The sequence below is a fragment of the Leuciscus leuciscus genome, assembly GCF_965113295.1.
Source record: "Leuciscus leuciscus genome assembly, chromosome: 1".
Lineage (NCBI taxonomy): Eukaryota > Metazoa > Chordata > Actinopteri > Cypriniformes > Leuciscidae > Leuciscus > Leuciscus leuciscus.
The window spans coordinates 33633366-33645688 of NC_138725.1; the positions used below are offsets into that span (position 1 = coordinate 33633366).

The following is a 12323-nucleotide window of genomic DNA, read 5'->3' on the forward strand; positions in this document are numbered from 1 at the left end:
CTAAATTCCTGCAGACTAAAATCTATTATATGTTATATTTGCCTGTCTGAGTTATGTTTGCTTACTTGCAGTATTAGCCTACACTATTTTTACTGAGTAACAGTGAGAAACACATTCAACTGACTTTGCCTTTTTCTCACTTGTAGTCAAGAGTAAAACATCCCACCAGTTCCCTAGATTTTAAAGAGAATAATATTCAATTGTGGCCACCACAAGATGAAACCTACTGACTGAATAAGGAGGAGTCACTGACAAACTACCAAGTAAAAATGATGCGTATTAGTATATGCACACAATTTAATATTACATATTTAAATATACATTTAAAAAGTACATAATTTCTGATAGATATCATAACCTCTTTTCCTTTTTGTTTAAAAATGAACTAGATTGATTAATGTGCAACTTTTTTAATTGTTAATTTCTGTCGTCTATCCATTATGAAATCCATATTTGGTGGCCATTTTAATTTTTTTTTAAAACATATCTTATATTTCAAAGTTTAAAGACCTTCTATGTGAAAGTGTGCTCATATTTACATGTATTTATGGTGAAATGTGTTATTGCATTTTATGTTTCTGGCAGCTTTTAATTCATTTTCCCATTACGAAATCCATATCCATTTTTCAAAATGGCCACCATGGCCCCCAGGGGCCAAATTTTGAGCGCCTACGGTCCTAAATCTGATCAGACCCCCTTTGTGAGCCTTCATACCAAATTTGATGCTTTTATCGCAAAGTGATCGATTCTGATGAAAATCTGCGCTTAGCCGCCCCACTAACAGTCTTACAAACATTTACAAGTATTTATGGTGTCTCGCCGTGAGTACGAGTCTCGCCGTGAGACTCACGCAATCGTCACTTTTTACACGCTCTCACGCCACACATCCATTTTCTCACGCAGTTTTTTTTTTAGGCCATATCGCCCAGCCCTATAATCCATCTTTCTTTCTAACTAACTAATCTATCTTTCTTTCTTTCTAACTAATCTATCTTTCTTTCTTTCTAACTAACCCATCTTTCTTTCTTTCTAACTAACCCATCTTTCTTTCTTTCTAACTAACCCATCTTTCTTTCTTTCTAACTAACCCACCATTCTTTCTTACTGCATGCCTGTTGTACGTGGCCCCTCAGCCGGTGTTGGTGGACACTTGTTCTAGGGGCGGCAGGCCCGGAGGAACAAAAGGTCTGATCACGGGCTGAGGGTTTGGCAGCAGGCCAAGGTGATTGTCATTCGGAGCGTGCCACTCGGCCACGGCCACCTCGGGACTCGGCCATGAAGCCAGTGCTGAAGCGGTCTTCATGTGGAGGAAGCCGTTCTATTGCGGCTGCGTCTGCCATACGCCCCAGGAGCCTCTGAAAGGTTTCAGTGGGACCCTTTCTCACTTCTTAACGGCACCGACCAAAGCATGCTCTTCTCAGGAGATGTGTTGGACCGAATCCATCTCCATACCGGAATAAGAGATCCCCAAACACAAACAGGAGTGCTGTTGACAGTAGTTGAGAGCTGAGAAGGGATGCAACCACCGCTGCACTCACGCTGTAGAACCACCAGCACCGGGAGAGACTTCCAGAAGAAGCACCGACACACTCACTTGTTGAATGAATCAACACTCTTCAGAGACACCGTCATGAAGACCGATCGGCTCCGAAGAGAAAGACAAGTGGTGCGTGCATCCACTTCCGTATTTATACCCGCGCTGCAGGACGGAGCGTGGATGCAAAGCTCGCACGCCAATGTGTGCATTGGCTCATTTTATCAATACTAAAAGATGACAGACTCCCTAAGCTTGATCCCGAACCAAAGTGCGTCCTCTTGTGGCTGAGCAGGAATCACTGGTTCATCCAGACACATCCACTGTAGAGCCGCCAGCCGGCACAGATGCGCTCGAGTCCGAGCCGACAGATGGTGAGTCTCCAGTTATTACCACCCTGATTCATGGCCATTTCAGCCTGATGTTTCTGGTGTTAGTCTTCATTTTTCCTTCTCTACTCCTGTTGGCTCCTCAAATATGCAGTAAAAAAAAAAATTTTAAACACCATCAAACAAACAAACAAAAAAAACCCCATATATTTATGTAGTGAAGTCTGATGTTTGAGAAACATCACTAACTTTCTGAATTCAATTCAATCAGCACGCCCATAGATGCACAAATGGGTCCAAATGCATTTGCTATTTAAACAACGTGGCGCAGGACGTGAAAATGATAACTGCGTCGGGCTGAAACTAGCAAAAAACACTCGCGCCGCGCCGCGCGCTGTGTTGCGCCGGGTGTATGATAGGGCCCTTGAGCTTAAGCTAATCTTAGACTAAAATTCATGTTTGAGCTGTTTTAACTGAAAGCATTTCTTAAAATATTTCAGTGCCATTTTTTTGTCTCAAGATACACACCAGTAATGTTTATTGTTTTATTTTTTTAAGCACGTTTAAAAAAAGCTAATATGATGATTTGATGCTCAAGGAACATTTATGATTATTATCAATGTTGAAAACAAGCTTTGCTGTTTTTTGTTATTTTAATTTGTTAGTAGGCCTAGATTTATGAACTGAAACATAACAGTGAAATAAATTAAACTAAATTATCGTAAAATTGTCAGGACTTGCTAACTGATGTTAGTCGGCAGCATTTGTGTTTCAGCATTAATTAAGAATTATATAGGCTTTTCAGTAGATTGTTATGATTATCATAATTCTCTTTAATAAATAATGAAAACATTTCAACATAAACATTGCAATAGAAAAATGTCACATCAATGAGGCTTTGCATGAGAGTAAGACCTTAAGTTCATGCTCATGAAACAGTGCTCAGACGATAGCTGTGTGGTCAGTGTTTCAACATGAGCCTCGCTGTGCTTCAAGCGGTCTTAGTTCCAATCTTCATCATTTTGTTTCTAGTTTAATAGGCTATTTGTCAAAAATAAAAACTTCTGAAATGTTCATTTATTGATTCAAAACACTTTTCAGAGCTTTGTTATTCATTGTCTGACATTTTTATTAATAGAGGTTTAGACGATAACATTGAAGCCTACATGCTGTTAACCGATGTTGGCCGACAGCGTTTGTTTTACCGTTCTTGATGCTTAAATTGGTAACAGTTTATTAAAGGCTGTTTACTTCACCACGTGAGTGCCTTGGAGTATTTCGTCTACATAATTAACTAAGGTTGATAAAAGTATTGTTTATTGTTAACTGCACCACGTTGTTTACATAGCAAATGCATTTGCGCCCATCTGTGTACCCATGGGCTGCTGGTCTGAAAACGATGTGTGTTCAGGCGCATGGTTGGCGAGTTGATATTTTAAGGAACTGAAATAGACTGAGCCATTGACCGACTGAAACCTGGTCTTAAGTCAATGGCGCAGTATTTTTTGTTATTTAAACAGCGCTTATAGACAGGTCCACAACGCACTTCCACTGCTTATTACACACACAGCACACAACAGCAACAGCACACAAACATGCCAAATATTAAATATAAAAGGATTACATTGTAAAAGATTAATATTGTGTACATAAAGATATGGTGGAATCTGGCTTGGCCCGTAGATGGTCCAGATATCTTGCTGCCATATAGTGCAATCTGTTCAATTATTGCTTTTAGGATTTTTTTTAAGAACAGAGGATCTCAACTGCAGCATATTTATTTTAATTACAAAAACAAAGAAGGCAAGAATCAAATTACAGGATTAAGAGAAGAACTGTTTTGTTCTGTTGTGTATTGCTATATGAGCAGCACAACAACACACAAGTGAATGTAATCAATTAGCCAATGAGTAAACTTAGAAACAAATAAACAATGGAACATGAACTAAACAGGAAAGTAACATAGGAACCAAAGGAAACTCAACATAAGAGTCCACAAACTGAACATAACCATTACAGAGAGAGGCTGTGTGCAATTAAATGTGTTCATATTTTTTAAAACTTAGCTGGTTGCGGAGAGATTTGGTCCAGTGGTATCTATCGGACTCCGCCATTGTAAAAAGCTAACCGGAAGAGCCGTATCCCTACTAAAAGACGTACTTCCGGTCTTACATTTTTTCGTGACATAGGCCTATTAATAATTTTAGAACGTAAATGTAAATCCACTCTCTGTCAGTAGGTGGCGCTTATGCAACTGCAGAAATAAATCTGTTTCCCTGGCAACCTCTGTAAACAAAGCAGCTTATAAACACTACACGTTACGCGGAGGGAAGGTGAAGAGAAAATGCCATCAAAAGTTTCCTCAAGGCAGTCAGTTCCCTTCAGAGAAACATTCATAGTTTCCCTCAGCACTCGGTTGTAATGGTTGTAAAACCTCCCATTTGCGTAATTCTTTTAAAAAACAAAACGAAACCTACGCTGCATGCAGTGTGAGACTGTTGCTTACTTTGCTTAATACTGGACAGTATTTGCTGTGAGTTTTTCAAATCCTTGCGTTCAAATACAGTTTTAATGATGATTGAAATATTAAACGTCGCAAATTGCATCATGGTTTATCGTCAAACTGGTAACACCCTCAAACAAGAGTGAGCTTGGAAACCCCTTGTAAATCTTTAGCAACCCCAAGTGAGGGTCGTGAACCCCAGGTCGGAAAAAAACACTGTGCCCGCCCGACATGCCCGTGCGTTGATCAGTCCCTGCTTGTTGGACATTTTCAATAAATATGAGACAAGCTTTGTTGTCATCCTTTCAAAACTGCTGAAAATCACCCCATTTTAAGATGAATGATGATTATATCTCCCTTATTGCAATACTCAACTGTTCTTTAAGATATTTTGAGATAAAAACACATCTTCTTTTATGCCAGGTCCCTACATGATTGGGGAAACACCGCCTATGCCAGGGCCCTTCTGGGGTGATCTGGAAAAAAGTGAGTCATTATTACCTTTGTTTCATGATATTTCTACTAGGCTATAATTCTGATCCTCTGACATCACGTAAAGAAACTTCTTGTAGCTGATTTGCAGCAGATCAGAAATCAAAAGATTGAAGTCTTTTAAGATGGATAGTTTATTTTTATTTTATATATTTCTGTGCTATATAATTTTTTTTTAAATTTGGTTATAATTACATATTTGTATATCTACAGTAGGCATAATTGGTCCGGGAATCAGACATTGTGTATGTTCATGCACCACGAGACCGAGTCAATTTACTCTTCATGTGTTCAGTAAAGTGTGTTTTAGTATTATTTTAAGTGATGTATCATATTCTTTAAACAACTATTAAAGATCATTATCTGGTTTCTCCGGCTCTCTGCACTGGCGTCTGCACAAACTCGCTCGATCGGAAATCCAACATGGCGGCCATATGCAGCTAGCCCATTTCTCTAGTGTTCTTGGAACATGAACTAGTGAATCATTGAGCTGTAATCTGTGCTAATAAAACAGATGTTTCTAATCAATATTTGTTGTTTGCAGAAAAAGGGAAGAACATCTTCAAGAGAGGATGGAAGGCTGTCACGTCTTGGTTAGATATGTAACCCTCGTTCCCTGAAAGAGGGAATGGAGACGTAGTCGACTGATCGGGATCACGCTTAGGGAGTCTGTCATCATTGGTGTGCGAGTTTTGCATCCACGCTCGCCCTGCAGCGCGGGTATAAATACGGAAGTGGATGCACTTGTCTTTCTCTTCTGAGCCGATCGGTCTTCATGACGGTGTCTCTGAAGAGTGTTGATTCATTCAACGAGTGAGTGTGTCGGTGCTTCTTCTGGAAGTCTCTCCCGGTGCTGGTGGTTCTACAGCGTGAGTGCAGCGGTGGTCGCAAGCCTTCTGAGCTCTCAACTGCTGTCAACAGCACTCCTGTTTGTGTTTGGGGATCTCTTAAAGGACAAATCCAGTGAAAAATGAACCTAGGGGTAATTAACACATGGTTACTGAGTCGATCGTTCCCTGAGATGCTTTTTCATGATAATCGAATATAAAGTGTTTTATCTTTAAAAACAGATTAGCTCATAATAAGGGTGTCACGATTCTCCAAATCCTCGATTCGATTACATTTTCGATTCTAAAGTCACGGTTCGATTCGATTCTCGATTTAAAATAAATAAATTGAAAGCACAAGCTATGCCATTTTAAGACTTTTATGCAATATAATAATATCTGACCTTTGTTCGCAATACCACACACTACATTGTCAAATTTAAAACGTTTATTAACAACATAATGTAACAATAACTTATATCTTCAGTCAATTGGAAACTTAAACAATATAACCTATTACCTGGCTATTATAGTCCCGGGGCTCCCTGGACTCCTCAGAGCAGTCACAGGCGAATAGCACGGCGTTTTAAATTGGGTTCCCACAGCGTTTGCAACGCAGTACGAGAGAACGTTCTCGTAAGGGAACGTAGGCTACTTGGTTACTTGCGTAACCTCGGTTCCCTTAGAGATATGGGAACGAGTACTGCTTTGCCTTGCCGTGCTATTTCGCTCATATCAGGTACTTTTCGCTTGAGTCGATTTAAACCTAAAATCCTTTGGCGAGTCTTTTGTGAATTACACTCTCCAGCCGCGTCCAAATTGGCGCGCTCGAGGTTGGCAGGGCGCCATGCGCTCCCATTGGACCGTACGCCACTGCTAACTTGCCATATGGTTCGTGCAGTTGCCGCAGCACAGACAATCAGCTCGCTCAGACGAGATATGATGCTCTCGCTGTGCAGCTGCAATGTGTTTTAAAATAAAGGCTTCAATATTCTCGAGAAAAGGAGTTTTACCTATTACAGGCAAGCCGAGCTGCCGTGACATGGGGGCGTGGCAGCATCGACGATTCCATTTTTTGATTCGATAATCGAGATTGAGCATTATTTTCGATCGATTTCGATTTAAAATCGAAATCGTGACACCCTTAGCTCATAACAATAGTATATGGTGCACAGAGTAAGTAAAAGTAAATCGCTATTTAATACCATTAACAAGGCTCAAAATAGTCTCACACTAACACGGTAGCATAATGAGGGTCCATACATGCAAACCGAAGCATTGAGAACTTTGTAAGTGTACTGACAGTTTAATAAGAAGATACTTTATAAAGACAGTACATTACGCGTTTACATGCAGGATCCATTTTGGAAAACAGTCTCGACTAGTCGAGCAACGAACGCCGCGCTAAGTGAGCTGGTCGATAGGAATTACACATAGTGAAATCTAACGTAGCACGGCGTTCGTGACTCGATTAGTCGAGACTGTTTTCCAAAATGGATCCTGCATGTAAACGCGTAATGTACTGTCTTTATAAAGTATCTTCTTATTAAACTGTCTGTACACTTACAAAGTTCTCAGTGCTTCGGTTTGCATGTATGGACCCTCATTATGCTACCGTGTTAGTGTGAGACTATTTTGAGCCTTGTTAATGGTATTAAATAGCGATTTACTTTTACTTACTCTGTGCCCCATATACTATTGTTATGAGCTAATCTGTTTTTAAAGATAAAACACTTTATATTCGATTATCATGAAAACGCATCTCAGGGAACGATCGACTCGGTAACCATGTGTTAATTACCCTACCCCTAGGTTCATTTTTCACTGGATTTGTCCTTTAAGCTGCGTTCACACTACACGCGACTTTGTCGCTGCAAGTCGCCAGTCGCTGGCGATGAGGTCGCTAGTGGGCGTTCCCACTACTGGTTGCCTAGTAATGTTTATGAATGACATCCAAAAGACAGCGAATCAGCTTTCTTGCCGCTAAAAAAAAAACTTTCTGGAGGGAAAATACTAAATATAAATATTAAGGGTGTCAATCGAAATCGATCAAAAATAATGCTCAATCTCGATTATCGAATCAAAAAATGGAATCGTCGATGCTGCCACGCCCCCATGTCACGGCAGCTCGGCTTGCCTGTAATAGGTAAAACTCCTTTTCTCGAGAATATTGAAGCCTTTATTTTAAAACACATTGCAGCTGCACAGCGAGAGCATCATATCTCGTCTGAGCGAGCTGATTGTCTATGCTGCGGCAACTGCACGAACCTATGGCAAGTTAGCAGTGGCGTACGGTCCAATGGGAGCGCATGGCGCCCTGCCAACCTCGAGCGCGCCAATTTGGACTCGGCTGGAGAGTGTAATTCACAAAAGACTCGCCAAAGGATTTTAGGTTTAAATCGACTGAAGCGAAAAGTACCTGATATGAGCGAAATAGCACGGCAAGGCAAAGCAGTACTCGTTCCCTTATCTCTAAGGGAACCGAGGTTACGCAAGTAACCAAGTAGCCTACGTTCCCTTACGAGAACGTTCTCTCGTACTGCGTTGCAAACGCTGTGGGAACCCAATTTAAAACGCCGTGCTATTCGCCTGTGACTGCTCTGAGGAGTCCAGGGAGCCCCGGGACTATAATAGCCAGGTAATAGGTTATATTGTTTAAGTTTCCAATTGACTGAAGATATAAGTTATTGTTACATTATGTTGTTAATAAACGTTTTAAATTTGACAATGTAGTGTGTGGTATTGCGAACAAAGGTCAGATATTATTATATTGCATAAAAGTCTTAAAATGGCATAGCTTGTGCTTTCAATTTATTTATTTTAAATCGAGAATCGAATCGAACCGTGACTTTAGAATCGAAAATGTAATCGAATCGAGGATTTGGAGAATCGTGACACCCTTAATAAATATACTCCGTACATAAAAACGTCTGAAGTGAAGCATGAAGATGAACGAGACACAAAAGTCGATTTTTCTCATTGCGGCCGTTTATCTACGGCATAAGCGCAAACGCCGGTCTATCTGGGTTCACGAGACCATTCGGGCTCGGAGTCGGCACGGCGAGTACCACCGGCTGGTGCATGAGCTGCGGCTGGATGAAGTCCGGTTCCAGCAGTACTTCAGGCTGGACAGGACCCAGTTTGATGTGCTGCTGCGGAGGGTGGGTCCCCTGATTTGCAAGGACAATACACGTTTCCGACGAGCCATTTCCCCCGGTGAACGGCTGGCAATTTGTTTACGGTAAGTAAGCCTATTTAAATGCGTAACTGAACCAGGTTGATTAAAATATTTAATCGATTTAGATGCTTTTATATAGAATAAGACTATCACGTTTAATTTAATCAGTATATAAATACACACATATGTTTCAACATTTAATCAATGTCACCTTGCTATCTGGGATAGGCCTACATACATACATATATATATATGCCTATGGTATATGTGTGTGTGTGTGTGTGTTTATATTTATACTTGTTTATACTTATAAAGTGTGTGTATATATTATATCTTTGTGTGCACCAAAGAAGAATCATATATAACATGTTGAAACATATATAACATATTGAATCTTATTTAATGTGTCGGTTAAGTTATTATAAAAATAAACATAAATATAAATATATAATGTATTTTTTTAACTGCAATATTGTAGATTAATATGCTTTCTTTTCATATAAATGTATACTTTAATTCTTAATACATATTTCCACAGATTCCTTGCAACAGGGGATTCATACCGCAGTATTGCCTTCAGCTACAGGGTTGGGCACAGCACTGTAGCTGGTATCGTGGCAGAGGTGTCAAAGGCCATTTGGGACTCCATGGTTGAGGACTACATGCCGGTTCCTTCCACAGAAGATTGGAGGGACATTGCAGCAGAGTTCTACCATCGCTGGAATTTCCCAAACTGTCTTGGTTCTATTGATGGGAAACATGTAGTGATCCAGGCTCCCAACAACTCTGGATCATTATTCTATAACTACAAGGGGACATTCTCTATTGTCCTCTTGGCAGTTGTAGATGCCAGGTACTGTTTCCGCATCATAGATGTTGCAGTTATGGGAAGTCCAGTGATGGTGGGACTCTGGCTAATTGTCCCTTTGGTAACGGTCTTCGAAGTGGAACCCTTGGCCTACCGGAGGACACGCTGCTACCAGGAGCAGAACACCTGGGACCCCAGCCTCACGTCTTTGTGGCAGATGAGGCCTTCCCTCTCCGCAGAAATCGAATGCGACCCTTCCCAGGTACCACCACCCTTCCCAGTAGACACAGGGTATTTAAAGGGATAGTTCACTTTGAAATTAAATTTAAAATAAAACCCACATTCCCATTAAAGCTCCTTCAGTCAATGAAGGAGACTATGTTAATAGGAAGTCAATCCATAGCATCAATGTGCAGGTGACAATAGATTTTTTGGGTGCTAAATGTTTGGGTGTTTAAACCATTAAATCACCCTCATTACTGGTCCCCACTAACTAGGTAATATGTGATGCAACCCACCTCATCACTAATGTTGAAGCCAAATGGCCAGGGTCTGTACATGATGCCAGAATGTTTAGGGAGGCATCATTGTGCCACAAATTTTGCCTTACACAATGTTTTTTTTTATTTTAATTTTTTATGTTTTTTTTAATGCAATTATACACTTTAACTACCTTTATATGACACTTCAATGGTTACTTGCTGGGGGACAGAGGGTACCCCTGTCTGCCCTATATGATGACACCCTACCCTGAACCTGAGCCTGGACCACAGGCACAATTCAACCTGGCCCACAGCAGAACATGGACCATAGGCATCCTGAAGGCAAGGTTTCAGTGCCTGCTTGAGCTCAGGGTCAACCCAGAAAGGTCATGTGACATCACAGCTGCTTGTGTTGTTCTTCACAACATTGCCACACTGAGAGGTGAGAGGGCCCTCCCCTTCTCTTGATGAAGATGGCCAAGAGGAACCCCCAGTGAACCCAGTAGACCAAAGAGATGGCAGGGTGGTACGAGACATGATTTGCCAAAATCACTTTAATTAAAACCAGTTAACAGTCAAGTGTTGTTCATGGTTTCTTTATTTCCTGTAACAAAAGACATTTGTATTTATTGCTTTAGATTTCATTCAACAAATGACAGATTAATGTTCACACACTGTTTCCCACCTTAAGCTGGTGCTCCAGCAATTCAAGTCTGGCCTTTTTTTAGGTTAAGCCTTTTCTCCTCCATTTGAAGCTGTATAAGGTCCATCTCCATGTCACTTTTTCTGATTTGCTTTTGAAGGTGGACCTTATACAGCTCTTTGGCAGACAACTAGAAAGACAGAATAATTAAACATGACTGATAAAGTCTGTAATACAAACACAGACCAAATATTTAAATGAGGAAGGAGAACTGCAGAACATTTCTTACACTGCTAAGATTCTGTGTGGAGGTAGATGGACCCTCATCTGTATTAAAATCTCCTGCCATATTCTGTAAAATGACAATGACAATTTAATTATTCTCTTGTGCAAAAAAGGGGGAATTCATTCTATGCATCATACCTCTAATGGGCCTCCCCACATTTTCTGTTTCTGTCACAGCAGAAGTGGTCTCTTCATTGTCATCCTACAGTGAAAATAAGGAAGGATGCTTGGTCTAGCAAACAGAAACCTAAAGACAATAATCACTTACAACTGTGACAGAGTGTGGTGTTGCAGGAGGATCCAATAATACAATGTGGCCATCAGCAACTGCAAGATAATTAAACCAATAAGATAATCATGCATATTCAATACTCAATGTATATTCTTAAACAAATACAACTAATAAAGAAGGACATTAGGAACATCTAAGAGTACTAGTAATAAGATTACAGTACACAGCATATGCAGTCAAAGCAGCATGCATACTGCACAAGTGAATCAATGACTGTAAAATGCATTCAAAATGCCTTTTTTAAATGGTGCTTTATTAAAACACTGACAAAAACAGTGAAAACATAAATAAATCATAAGTATTAATATGATACACCTACATTTTACTAAGCCACTTGTCTTGGTAGCTGAGTCTGACGAACTGCCCCTGGAATCCCATCGACCACAGGTCGCCCTTTATTAAAGGGACAGCGCCAGCTCCTCAGCTGGGGTGAGGGAAATTATATCAAATTTCACTCTTTCCCTCCTTCTAGATGTGAGAGTTTTGATTTGTGGCAACAGGCTACGGAGGAAAAGTTCATCTGGGTCTTCAGATGCTGGTGGAGGATTGGATGGTGCTGCCTCTGCCCTATTTAGAGCTGAGACAAGATGTTTCTCAAAAAAAGATAGAGTCCCCCCCCCCCCCCCCCTGAAGTGCCCTGTGTAAACTTTTCTTTCTCCTGTCTTGGTTGCTTTCTGCTGCTGGTTGGATCTAGCTGGCTGCTGGTTGGATCTAGATGGCTGCTGGTTGGATCTAGCTGGCTGCTGGTTGGATCTAGATGGCTGCTGGTTGGATCTAGCTGGATCTAGCTGGCTGCTGGTTGGATCTAGCTGGCTGCTGGTTGGATTGAGTACTCCTGCCCTGAGAGCAGCACGTAATACACTAAAATAAAAGCGATTTGAATCTATTGAGTACTCCTGCCCTGAGAGCAGCACGTAATACACTAAAATAAAAGCGATTTGAATCTATTG

General features: G+C 40.7%; 1 long non-coding RNA gene across 1 annotated transcript; it reads right to left on the reverse strand.

The window, feature by feature from the left end:
- Positions 1-11085: 11085 nt before the first annotated feature.
- On the reverse strand, positions 11086-11772 carry LOC309478208. Its single transcript, XR_014198856.1, has 3 exons — positions 11693-11772; positions 11220-11408; positions 11086-11148 (listed from the first exon to the last, which is right to left on the reverse strand). It is a non-coding gene; the product is annotated as an uncharacterized lncRNA (long non-coding RNA).
- Between the last annotated feature and the right edge of the window lie 551 nt (positions 11773-12323).